The sequence below is a fragment of the Panulirus ornatus genome, chromosome 9 (assembly GCF_036320965.1).
Source record: "Panulirus ornatus isolate Po-2019 chromosome 9, ASM3632096v1, whole genome shotgun sequence".
In the NCBI taxonomy this organism is placed as follows: Eukaryota; Metazoa; Arthropoda; class Malacostraca; order Decapoda; family Palinuridae; genus Panulirus; species Panulirus ornatus.
Window position 1 is genome coordinate 30,198,445 of NC_092232.1, and position 14,273 is coordinate 30,212,717.

At 41.3% G+C, this 14,273-nt stretch overlaps 1 protein-coding gene across 1 annotated transcript in view; it reads left to right on the forward strand.

The window, feature by feature from the left end:
• The first annotated feature begins 585 nt into the window (after window positions 1-585).
• LOC139750309 (coiled-coil domain-containing protein 39-like) overlaps window positions 586-14,273 on the forward strand; it is a 512,953-nt gene continuing 499,265 nt past the window's right edge. The window contains exon 1 of the mRNA XM_071664954.1: window positions 586-982. The gene's annotated coding sequence lies outside the window, so the exon portion shown is untranslated. The remainder of the gene's footprint in view (window positions 983-14,273) is intronic.

The window sequence follows — 14,273 nt, forward strand, 5'->3', positions numbered from 1 at the left end:
GAGACATAAACGTTACAACCACATATTCCGGGTTAATTTTTGCGATTGAATCCAACTTTTAAGATATATGGATTCTAATACCATCCAAAAGTAGTAAGTCCACATTATATTCAGAGAAATGAGTAAAATCTGGTAACTAGAAACATAGCCGTATGAACACACAGGGAAAAGTTATATTGGTGTGTTTATACACTAATTGTAATGACACCTGATAATTGCTATTCACGTGACTATAAGTATGCAGTCGGCGTATGTAATGCACGAACTGGTAGGCGTCGTCTGCGTTAGTGCATTATGATGTTATTATCGTCCCATCATCATTTCTAAAGCGTTTGCGTTTAGATAGAAGTAAGGGACGCTATGTACCATGTAGGAACGATACTTACTGACGTATGATCACTGACGTAAGCGCCTTAAGCGGACGATGGCTGAACTTCAACTACAGCTCATTGCCAGCGTTCTCGATCCTAATCATCACCTTTGATATCTCAGTAATGACCGTTGTATTCCAGTCTTTATTATATTATGGACACAAAACTTCACATAAACAACAGGTTTAGTATGTTTGGTGCAGTGCAGTGACGATTGACGAAATATATGAAAATTACCCCATTATCGTAAAGAATTTTCAGTTAATTACCTGTGTAGTGATTTATCGGTAGCGTCGTGCCCTTGTCTGGACTAAGGTAAAGACTAAACGTCAAATAATTATAATTTTCAGCCAGTTATTTAAGAACAGCTTTCGAAGGAGTGAGCAGGGAAACCGTAACGATCGACAGGACGTGTGGAAGTAACTGGTGAAATTGTAGTGACAGCTCTATGGCGAGGAATCCGTCCGTGTTGACATGAAGGTTATCAAAGTTATATATATTACTTTTAAACGAAAGTTTGGTGTAGAAGTTGCAAGATGGTCGCCACTGACGGTGTTAAGGTCGACGTCCCGAGCCCAGCAGCTGAGGCAGCCAACTCCTGCCATAATACGGTAAGTTAGGATGATTAAACTTGCGGAAAACTACGATGCACTACCACGTCTGATAGCTTGGCTGATCAAATCAACTTTGTAATTGTCAATTTTCATTTGCACCAACTCAGTGAATCGTCTAACGCTATAAATTTGTTGGGATTAATGATAACCTATGTATATTATTATCTTGCAGTAAGATTATTATTATTTCATGAAATTGAAAGGGATTTTAGTGTTTTAAGTTTACTCCCCACAGAATTTACGAAATATTTCTTTGATTTGAATATCTCTCATAATATTCATTTACGAGCTGATATTTATATATTTTTGTCTATCGGTTGCGCCCAGCAGAATTGTCATAACTCCTTGGCGAGTAAACTAAAAATACCAAAGCCACCTTCATTTAAGCAACGGTTCCAGGGCACATGTCTCAAGTATGTGGGTGTACACAGGGTGTCTTGGCTTCACTTTCCAGGCCTGATTAGGTTAGATGCAACACCTTAAGGAGTACTAATTATTTGTATACCTATTGTGGATTACATATGACAAACAAAAATGAGGTCATTGTCAGATTTGTTAAGGTTTGTATGGTGATATGAATTGTTGTAGACTGAATAACAGTAGCAAGTGACACATTAGGTTAGACTTTGTTGCCAGTTTTGCGTCCTTATAAATTTGTTAGCATGTGAAAGAAAGGAAAAATGGAACATTATAGTAAGGTAAGTGTCAGAAGTTATGCATTATTAGGTTGCAAGATAAGGTTTTATAGGTTCTGCATCACATTACGCTAGATAGAGTAACCATTTCAAAGTGTACAGACAAAAAATGAAAGACTATTACGGTATGTGTCATGAAGTGCACTCACATTAGTACAGTGTCATGAGGTGCACCCACAATGGTACAGTATGTGTCATGAAGTGCCGCGCTCACAGTGGCAATGGTATGTTTCATGAGTTGCTTCCACAGTGGTGTATTATGTCATGAGGTGCATCCACAGTAGTGCAGTATGTGTCATGAGGTACACCCACAGTGTGCAGTATGTGTCATGAAGTGCTGCGCTCACAGGGGCAATGGTATGTTTCATGAGGTGCTTCCACAGTGGTATAATATGTCATGAGGTGCACCCACAGTAGTGCAGTATGTCATGAGGTACACCCACATACTTGATGTGTCTGGCATTTTGTAGTTTTCCACATGTTTCTTAATCATTCTGGTCGTCGTTCCTATCTTGGATTCATCGTGAGGTAAGTCCGATTTTTTTAATTTGTATTTTGCATTGATGATTATTAAATGGGAATGAAGCCCTTCAACCTTTAGTACATGATTTTGAAGATTGGGAGGCATATCGTCTCAGTTTCTAGTGTGGTTTTGAGTTTTTGAATTGTGTTTTGGGTAAACGATAGTGTAACCTGTTTGTAAGGACGTACTTGCTTTTGGCTTTTTTTTGAGAAATCTTTTTTTGGGGCTATTGTTATTTCTAATTGTTGTTGCCTTTATTGAGGTATAGTAGCCTAGCAGGATCTTTATATAGGTTGTGCTTTATATTCAAAAAGGCTCTTGGGTCTTTGTTCGCTTTATAAAGCATATATGTACAAGAAGACCCAGTGGCCAATCGAAAGATTATATTTCTCATACGTAAATAATGGTAGCTCACAGGGTGGAAATAGTGTAGATATTTTTTTAAAGGTGTTGGAATTTATCGTAATGCATTAGGGTGGCAGCTTTATATATGACGGTACCCTTTTTCGAAAACAAGTACCCACATAGTGAAGAAACCTTATTCCTGTAAGTTTTAACCTGTGTGCATAGAAAATTGTATCGAAGGTGATTTCACTCCTCCCCAAAACAAAAGAAAAATTACCATAGAGCCCGCCCCTCTGTAAACACAATATTACAAATTATTTCATTATTACCAAATATGTCCTACGAATCATTGCTGATCAGTATGGTATTTGTTCTGACCTCTGGCTGCTGTGTGGGCAGCAGTTGGCTTCTGCTCATTAACTTTCAAATTTGTTTTAACGCCGACTTGGGCAAGTTGAACCATTACTTGGGCGAGTTTGATGACCGAAATCGTATCATTAGACTCCAGTTGATGTTTCTTATCCGTTCACAGTAAGCTGAGCTTTAAGACATTAGATCCTCTTGTCATTGTGCAGTGTTTTACTGTAACAATTAAACATTAGAAAAAAGTAACACAGTCATGACTTTTGGAAAGCTTTGTAATTTTTAACTTTTTTTTTTTTAACTTTGATACCGTGGCTAAGCTACATCTATTAGAAATGTAGAAAATTTGCTTTAAATCTTTTATTATGTTCAGTTTCTTGACTGGGAATTTTCATAGCAAATATTTACATACAGAGCTTTTTTATGGTCCCGGAAATGTAATCACACTCTCGAGTGATTTTTTTTAATTCTTTTTATGTTAGCTGAGATGGCGCGGGTTTTTGAGGCCCTAATTAAGGCCATTTCATTAACGCATTTCATCAACCAACCCCTCGGGGTGAATGAACGGCTGGGTTGACTGTGGACCGACCGTTACAACCAGGATTCGAACCTATGCGCTCGACCCTGGGCGGATAGTGAATGCATCATGATCAGGACCGCTACACCACGGAGGTCCACGGACATATGACCCTCCTGAGCTTGTTCTTATAAGTGGGCCACACATGATGACATAATGCTGAACCAAAACACTTGTTCTGTGGACCACTCAAGTATCAGAGGTGCTTTGTTTGCCATTCTAACTTGACACTGTGCTGAAGGAAGCATTCATAAAGCATTCAGTCGTATAGAAAGTCCACATAGGCCAACTACTGTGCTGAAGGAAGCATTCATAAAGCTTTCAGTCCTATAGAAAGTCCACATAGGCCAGCTACTGTGCTGAATGAAGCATTCATAAAGCTTTCAAGCTTATATAAAGCCCACATAAGCTAGGTAATGAATTGTGTTATTCTGGCGTGTTCTTTGTTCATGTTGATTAGCTGTATTTATGTGAATGTATTAAAACAAGTTTGTACTGGCATTTTAAGCGGTAGCTGCTGTAACATATGAATCGCGGTTTATTGGTATTGTTTATGTTGATTAGCTGTTCATTGAATAATATATTACTCATTTAGTAATTGTATTTACGAGCCATAAAGTTCAGAATTTTGGTTCTGATATGTGAAGATGGCATCATTTAATATCGCATTTAATATATATATATATATATATATATATATATATATATATATATATATATATATATATTTTTTTTTTTTTTTTTTTTTTTTTATTTTTCATGGACTTGTGCTGGTAAATTTAAGCTACATGATAACAATTTAAGTCTTTGTTCTGATTTGGAAATAATACTGATTTATCACATCAAGTTTTGAAATATTTCAGATCTAATTAGATTTATGATAAATGTTGTATGACCACAGAATCATCCACGCTACAACGGGACAAAAGTTTGAACCTCAACTGCCACCATTGCCTTGCCAACTCACCGCGTTGTACATGTGTAACTCTGAGCATTCATTTTCATGATCGTTTGTGTTATTAACAGGGGAAACTACATGATATTTTTTGCCATTTCATTCTAAACAGAGGATTAATAGTTTGTGCAGTTCTTAACCATTTATTGTTGATACTTCGTATTTTAAAGTTGTATTTTTCTTGGTCATACTCACCCCGTTAGACAGTAATTCCCTGATCCTCTTGTTGAACCACGCAAGGCGCTTATCCACACGAAATGAATTCATATCTATTGGTCATTTTCCAAACTGCATCACCGTGTCTGTATCTGCTGAATGTTATAGTTGTCACATGTGAACCATTGTGAATACCGGATTTCCCTATTAGCTCTCGTACAACTGTTAACCCACTTCGTATTTTTGTATCGTCAGAAATGACAGACTTGTATAGATTTAGTTGTACATCATTGGAATACTTCATTAAAGGGACTGATCCTTGTGGCAGCTGCAGCTCTAGTTACAGTTCCCCAGAAATTCAGTTTATATATATATATATATATATATATATATATATATATATATATATATATATATATATATATATATATATATGCAATTGAGTGGGAGATGTATAAAAGAAAGAGACAGGAGGTCAAGAGAAAGGTGCAAGAGGTGAAAAAGAGGGCAAATGAGAGTTGGGGTGAGAGAGTGTCATTAAATTTTAGGGAGAATAAAAAGATGTTCTGGAAGGAGGTAAATAAAGTGCGTAAGACAAGGGAGCAAATGGGAACTTCAGTGAAGGGCGCAAATGAGGAGGTGATAACAAGTAGTGGTGATGTAAGAAGGAGATGGAGTGAGTATTTTGAAGGTTTGTTGAATGTGTTTGATGATAGAGTGGCAGATATAGGGTGTTTTGGTCGAGGTGGTGTGCAAAGTGAGAGGGTTAGGGAAAATGATTTGGTAAACAGAGAAGAGGTAGTAAAAGCTTTGCGGAAGATGAAAGCCGGCAAGGCAGCAGGTTTGGATGGTATTGCAGTGGAATTTATTAAAAAAGGGGGTGACTGTATTATTGATTGGTTGGTAAGGTTATTTAATGTATGTATGACTCATGGTGAGGTGCCTGAAGATTGGCGGAATGCGTGCATAGTGCCTTTGTACAAAGGCAAAGGGGATAAGAGTGAGTGCTCAGATTACAGAGGTATAAGTTTGTTGAGTATTCCTGGTAAATTATATGGGAGGGTATTGATTGAGAGGGTGAAGGCATGTACAGAGCATCAGATTGGGGAAGAGCAGTGTGGTTTCAGAAGTGGTAGAGGATGTGTGGATCAGGTGTTTGCTTTGAAGAATGTATGTGAGAAATACTTAGAAAAGCAAATGGATTTGTATGTAGCATTTATGGATCTGGAGAAGGCATATGATAGAGCTGATAGAGATGCTCTGTGGAAGGTATTAAGAATATATGGTGTGGGAGGCAAGTTGTTAGAAGCAGTGAATAGTTTTTATCGAGGATGTAAGGCATGTGTACGTGTAGGAAGAGAGGAAAGTGATTGGTTCTCAGTGAATGTAGGTTTGCGGCAGGGGTGTGTGATGTCTCCATGGTTGTTTAATTTGTTTATGGATGGGGTTGTTAGGGAGGTGAATGCAAGAGTTTTGGAAAGAGGGGCAAGTATGAAGTCTGTTGGGGATAAGAGAGCTTGGGAAGTGAGTCAGTTGTTGTTCGCTGATGATACAGCACTGGTGGCTGATTCATGTGAGAAACTGCAGAAGCTGGTGACTGAGTTTGGTAAAGTGTGTGAAAGAAGAAAGTTAAGAGTAAATGTGAATAAGAGCAAGGTAATTAGGTACAGTAGGGTTGAGGGTCAAGTCAGTTGGGAGGTAAGTTTGAATGGAGAAAAACTGGAGGAAGTAAAGTGTTTTAGATATCTGGGATTGGATCTGGCAGCGGATGGAACCATGGAAGCGGAAATGGATCATAGGGTGGGGGAGGGGGCGAAAATCCTGGGAGCCTTGAAGAATGTGTGGAAGTCGAGAACATTATCTCGGAAAGCATATATATATATATATATATATATATATATATATATATATATATATATATACATATATACACCATACTACTCTTCGTTATTTTCTTCTAGTAAGTCAATCTTTAAGAAATGCTATTATTGTAGCTGCATTTATCAACATAAGTATGTAATTGTTATTGTAAACTATAGTTTTCCCTTGGCGAAATGGATCGATGAATGAAAGGAATCCCTTGGTTCGTTATCTATTTTTTTTTTTTTTTTTTTTTTTTAGAAATTATTGAAAAGGTCTTACAGCATAACTCAGCCAGTGACGAACTGCTTAAGATACGGTATAAGCAAAATCTATGACGCGTGGCCCAAGCCAACTTAGAGAACGCTGTTTAACCAGTGGTAGTTCCTTTGTGCTTAAGTATTTATAGGCCAAAAAAATCTATCATTAAGATGATAGATATCACAAGTAAGTTTTATTGGGTTTCTTGAAGTTGTTGTAAAGCAGATATTATTTTTGTGCTCTACTACTGTCTTGCTTGTGCACAGTTTGTACTGAGACGTTATATCTGACGCCATGTATCCTTGTGTCTTTTCGTCAGGCCTCCATTACCAGCACACAGCCCCCATCCTTACTATTGATTGGATTTGTGTTGGTAACCCTGGCAAGTTTATTGTGCACCCCGTGCTCATCCTGTGAGCGGTAGCGCATAAGGATTACAGGGGTCACAAAGGCTCTTACTCAGGACCCACTGGGTTGATACATGTTACAACTCATTGCAGGTGTTTCAGTACATGCATTACATAGTTTCATATGGTAAATTTTACTGACTAGATGCAAGAAGTGGATACAAACTTAAAATTTCAGGTATCTTATTGTTAACAATAAGGCGTTGTTACATTTCTTGCAGGTTTCGTTTAGCTTTGTCCCTACACGTCTCTATTTTTTCAAATTCTAAGACACAATGTTCTAGTTTATGACCAGATATGTGGCCACAAACTTTACAATTCACATGATTAACATCTCCAGATGGGCCAAAGCGCCAATAAAACCTATAGCCTATCCTTAGTCTAGCACGTACATGTAATCTGCTGATCTTATTACTTTTTCCATATACATGTTTTACTTTACACAGTTGACTGTGATGAAAAAGTCGTCTTCGTGCTTTAGAGAGAGGTCAGTTAGTTCCTTTCTGATTACAGTTTTGAGGTTTTTAATGGACAACCCAATGTTGTTTTCAACTCACGGAGGCCTGTATGAGAGGGAATCCATAACAATTTGATTTGAATCCTATGAACAATAATGTCTGAATATTTGTGTCTGGCTTCAGAGACCAGCATGTTACATTCTGATCTCGTGGTTGGTGTTAAGGGCAAGTGGTGAAGATAAAGAATCACGGATAATTAAACTGTCCGTGGCAGTGATTTCTACCTGCTCAAGAGCGATAAGTGTGGCGAACAATTCAGAGTGTAGAGTAGATGCCAACTTGTTTATACTAACATTTTTCTGTAATGTGATACCATTGTGGCTGGATCACAATGGCAGCTTTACCTGCCCTCACAGTGGCAGGGTCGTGAGAACCATCAGTACAGATGATGCACTGGGCTGTGTTGTGTTCAGTCTAGAGTTTCTGTATATGTTCATGACCGCTGGTCTTGGCCAAGTGTGGAAGGTGAAGATGGTAAGTAATTAGTTTCTTGGGTGGTTAAGTTGGTGTAGTGACGTCAAAGAGAGTTATCTGCCATGGAGGCAGGAAATGCTGCTGCTTCCTAATTTTAAATACATTATGTACACCACACATTGTCATGTGGTTAGCTGTTACTTGTGTCCATTTAGAGTCACTTGTGCCATGGCATGTGTGGGTTGATAATTCTTTATAGAGACAACACTATCTGGATCACCACGCTCAAAATTTCAGTCGTATCATAAGATGGCTTTCCCGAGTTCGGCTTCTCCCGTACCATTATGTAAACAAACCTGCACTGCGTCATGCCCGACTCCCTGCATCATGTTATGGCTCCGCTGACCAGCCATCAGCAGGATGTATCATGACCCGACCTTCAGCGTCACCACCAGGGGAACACAGAGACCCTTGAACTGCGTTTAAAAATGCAATGCCGGCCAGTTTTAGGCTCCATTGTAACGGTGATTTCCTGGCAGCATATTCTGATGTAAAGATCAGCCGAGCGGAGGTGTTTTAAGGTGCATTATAATGACATATAATTCTCGCAGTTATGTACAGCAAGGCATCAGCTCCTACACTCTGGATATTTACGATACATTTTTTAGGGCATTGCTTTATTCCTAATACCAAACCATATCCCCGTATGTTAGGGAGAGAATATTACAGACTCCTGCGGGAGGGTCAGACCAGATTGAACCAGTAACCTGCAGGCCAGATAATGGGAGCGTCATCTGGAGAGGACTTGACTGATAATGTAAAAGTATTTCACACATTTTCAGTGATGAGAATCTAATTACTGAGAGGATGTTGCCCGGGCTGGGGTGCCACTCACACAACTTCACTGGCAGCAACTGCAGAAATAGTCAGCGAATCTTTAATCTGGAAATTGTAATTGTGAAATATAACAATAAAGACGGGTACACACACACACACACACACACACACACACACACACACACACACACACACACATATATATATCTTTTCTTTCATACTATTCACCATTTCCCGCATTAGCGAGGTAGCGTTAAGAACAGAGGACTGGGCCTTTGAGGGAATATCCTCACCTGGCCCCCTTCTCTGTTCCTTCTTTTGGAAAATTGAAAAAAAAATGAGAGGGGAGGATTTCCAGCCCCCCGCTCTCTTCCCTTTTAGTCGCCTTCTGCGACACGCAGGGAATACGTGGGAAGTATTCTTTCTCCCCTATCCCCAGGGATGATATATATATATATATATATATATATATATATATATATATATATATATATATATATATATGATTTGTATATTTATTTAATGTACTTAATCGCCGTTTCCCAGTTAGCGAGATATCGCCAGGAAACAAAGAAAGACCGATGTCCTCATATACGCACATATATGAATGCACGCACATACACGTATATATACATACATATATATATATACACACATGTACATATTCATACTTGCTCACCTTCATCCATATCCAACGCCACCCCGCCCCACAGGAAACAACATCGCCACCCCTTGCACCAGCGAGGGAGCGCCAGGAAACAGACGAAAAGAGGCCACATCCGCTCACACTCAGTCTCTAGCTGTCATGTGTATTGCACCGAAACCACTGCTCTCTATCCACATCCAGGCCCCACAGACCTTTCCATGGTTTGCCCCGGACGTTTCACATGACCTGTTCAGTCCATTGACAGCACGTCGGCCCCAGTATGCCACATCGTTCCAGTTCACTCTATTTTTTGCACGCCTCTCACCACCGTCCTGCATGTTCAGTCCCAGATCTTTAAAAATCTTTTTTCACTCCATCCGTCCACCTCCAATATGGTCTTCCGTTTCTCCTTGTTACCTCTACCTCTGATACTTATGTCCTCTTTGTCAGCCTTTCCTCACTCATTCTCTCCATATATCCGAATCATTTTAACAGATCCTCTCTGCTCTCTCAACCACACTCTTTTTATTACCACACATCTCTCTTATCCTTTCATTACTTACTCGATCAAACCACCTCACACCACATATTGTCCTCAAACATTTCATTTCCAACACATCAACCCTACTCCGCACAACCCTATGTATAGCCCACATCTCGCAACGATATGACAATGTTGGAACTACTAATCCTTCAAACATACCCTATTTTTGCTCTCCGAGATAATGTTCTCTCTTCCACACATTACTCATTGTTCCCGGAACCTTCGCCCCCTCCCCCACCCTATGATTCACTTTCGCTGCTGTGGTTCCATTCGTTGCCAAGTCCATTCCGAGATATTAAAAACACTTCACTTCCTCTGATTTTTCTCCATTCAACCCTGCTGATCTGAATAACATTCTTGATATTCACATTTGCTCTCAACTTTCTCCTTTCATACACTCTTACAAACTCGGTCACCAACTTGTGCAGTTTCTCATTTGAATCAGCCACCAGCGCTGTATCATCGGCAAACAATAACCGACTCAGTTCCTAGCCCCTCTCATCCCCAACAGACTGCGTACTCGCACCTATCCCCAAAAGTCTCGCATTTATCTCCCTAACCTCCCCATCCATAAACAAATTAAACAACCATGGTGACATCAGACACCCCTGCCGCAGACCGACCATCACTCTTCCCTAATCTGATGTCTCTGTACATGCCTTCACCCTCTCAATCCATACCCTCCCATTTAATTTCCCAGGAATACTCAACAAACTTATACCTCTGTAATTTGAGCACTCACCTTTATCCCCTTTGCCTTTGTAGAAAGGCACTATGCATACATTCCGCAAATCCTCAGGCACCTCACCATGAGTCATACATAAATTGAATATCCTCAGCAACCACTGAACAACACAGTCCCCCCCTCCTTTTTAAATAAATTCCACTGCAATACCATCCAAAGCCGCCGCCTTGCCGGCTTTCATCTTCCGCAAAGCTTTCACTACCTCTACTTTGTTTACCAAATCATTCTCCCTGACTCTCTCGTTTCGCCCACCACCTCGACCAAAACACCCTATATCTGCCACTCTGTCATCAAACACATTCAATAAACCTTCAAAATACTCACTCCATCTCCTTCTCACATCACCACTACTTGTTATTACCTCCCCATTATCCCCCTTTACCGATGTTCCCATTTGTTCTCTTGTCTTACGCTTTTGATTTACCTCCTTCCAAAAACATCTTTTTATTCTCCCTAAAATTAATGATACTCTCTCAGCTCAACTCTCATTTGCCCTTTTTTTCACCTGTTGCATCTTTCTCTTGACCTTCTGCTTTTTTCTTTCATACATCTCCCCGTCCTTTGCACTATTTCCTTGCAAAACTCGTCCAAATGCCTCTCTCTTCTCTTTCACTAATAATCTTACTTCTTCATCCCACCACTCTACCCTTTCTAATGTGCCCGCCTCCCACGCTTCTCATGCTACAAGCATCTTTTGCGCAAGCCATCACTGCTTCCCTAAATACATCCCATTCCTCCTCCACTCCCCTTATGTCCTTTGCTCTCACCTTTTTCCATTCTGTACTCAGTCTCTCCTGATACTTCCTCACACAAGTCTTCCCAAGCTCACTTACTATCACCACTCTCTTCACCTCAACATTCTCTCTTCTTTTCTGAAAACCTCTACAAATCTTCCTTCCCCTACACAAGATAATGATCAGACATCCCTCCAGTTGCACCTCTCAGCACATTATCATCCATAAGTCTCTCTTTCACGCGCTTATCAATTAAAACATAATCCAATAACGCTCTCTGGCCATCTCTCCTACTTACATACGTATACTTATGTATATCTCTTTTTTTAAACCAGGTGTTCCCAATCACCAGTCTTTTTTCAGCATGCAAATGTACAAGCTCTTCACCATTTCCATTTACAACACTGAACACCCAATGTACATCAGTTATTCCCTGAACCTGCCACATTACTCATCTTTGCATTCAAATCAGCCATCACCATAACCCTGTCTTGTGCATCAAAACTGCTAACACGTTCACTCAGCTGCTCCCAAAACACTTGCCTCTCATGATCTTTCTTCTCATGACCAAGTGCTTAGCCCCCAATAATCACCCATCTCTCTCTCCATCCACACAGTTTTACCCATATCAATCTAGAGTTTACTTTCTTACACTCTATCACATACTCCCACAACTCCTGTTTCCGGAGTAGTGCTACTCCTTACTTAGCTCTTGTCCTCTCACCAACCCCTGACTTTACTCCCAAAACATTACCAAGCCACTCTTCCCATTTACCCTTGAGCTTCGTTTCACTCACAGCCAAAACATCCAGGTTCCTTTCCTCGAACATACTACCTATCTCTCCTTTTTTCTCATCTTGGTTACATCCACACACATTTAGACACCCCAATCTGAGCCTTCGAGGAGGATGAGCACTCCCCGCGTGACTCCTTCTGTTTCCCATTTTAGAAAGTTAAAATACAAGGAGGGAAGGGTTTCAACCCTCCCCCCCCCCTGCTCCCGTCCCCTTTAGTCGCCTTCTACGACACTTGGGGAATGCGTGGGAAGTATTCTTTCTCCCTTATCCCCAGGGATATTATAAATATTTATGTTTATATTTATAATTGTCTCATATGCCCTTACCTCCGCCAGTTCCTTCAGCTGTAAGACGGCGCTACTTCCAGTATCAGAGCAACGATGATATACTGTTAAAGTGAGACGTTGTCTGAGTTCCCAGTAGTCCAGTTTGTACAGCCATGTGAGAGTTCAACGTTGGAACTCACAGTGTAACCTGAGGCTGGGGCAGTCGCCAACGCCTGTTTATGTCAAAGGTGGCGCTTGAGGTAGAGCACGTGTCATGGATGGCGCTTGAGGTGGAGTGCGTATCATGGATGGCGCTTGAGGTGGAGCACGAGTCATGGATGGTGCTTGAGGTGGAGTGCTTATCATGGATGGCGCTTGAGGTGGAGTGCTGTATCATGGATGGCGCTTGAGGTGGAGTACCTACCTACCCCTCAGTCATAATGCGGTCGTCAAGAGTGGGCGTGCGTGAGCCGTGCTCCCGCCCGCTGGGCGCGTGTCACCGCCTCCCGCAGGTATACAGGGACTGGGGGGAGGTCGTCTCTTACTGTGGTAGTAAGTCCCTGGATAACCTGGCTACATCACAGTCCAGGAGGCAGGTGTGGAGCAGCAGCAACCTGATCTACAACGGTTGGTACAGTGGTAGATCACTGGCATCTGTCTCCAACCACATGTTGTCAACTGGGAAGGTTATTATTAATACCTTCATATCAAAGCCTTGGTACATACATACTTCCATGATATCTTTTATCATTAGATACGCTTTGACCAAGAGCATCAATGTTTACATTTATGGTTTTCTGGTTCAACCGGTTTTTTCCCCCGTCTTTCAGCTTTGCCCACGTTACCCCCCCCCCCCCCCCCCCCCGCTGCAGCCACAGAAGAGAACTTTTCCCGTTCAAGCTTTCCTATAGAATATCCGTGGCAGTACACCGTGCTTTACCCCCTAGATGTGGCTGTGCTGGAGGGAGTTTTTTTTTTTTTTTTTTCTTTCTTTTTTTTTTGCCAGATGGCTTCTGGTTGACTACTACCATCTTGCAGCACATAACTTCATCATGGATCGTCAGGTCTCCTATGGTCTGTCCTTGACTCACTGGGGGTCCCGTAGAATATCCCGCCTCATTGGCAAAAATTCAGAATACCAGCTAAGGCCCCAACCTGGGCTGTGGGGGGGGGGGGGGGCGTCAAGACCCCCCCAGAAGACTCCACTAGGTCTCCCCCCCCCGCCCCCCTCTCTGGGGTGCCTCACAAGGCCACCTTACTGGGGGTCCTTACAGTCCCCCTCCCCCCATCCTTTCTGGCGTACCTCACACTACCTCATTATTACCACACTCACTACCACTCTTCACTGGCGTACCTCACTGTACCACCCCACCTCCTCGTTGAAGTCCTTCACTCGTTACTTAGTCCAGCAGTTGTGAATGGGTCAGTTCGAATCGTCCAGACAGAGGGAAGTGTGTGCTCAATTTCACCGAAACTGACCTGTCTTCTTATTGGCAGTTCCAGTTAACTGTTTTGTTGTCGTTGTTGTTAGTTGGGTTTTACGGCCAGCGGCCAATGAGAAAGGTCATTAGACCGGCACGAAGGGGAGCCAGAGATGATATGAAACCAGTGTCGTGAAGACAAGGTCCTCCACGGAACGTCTCAC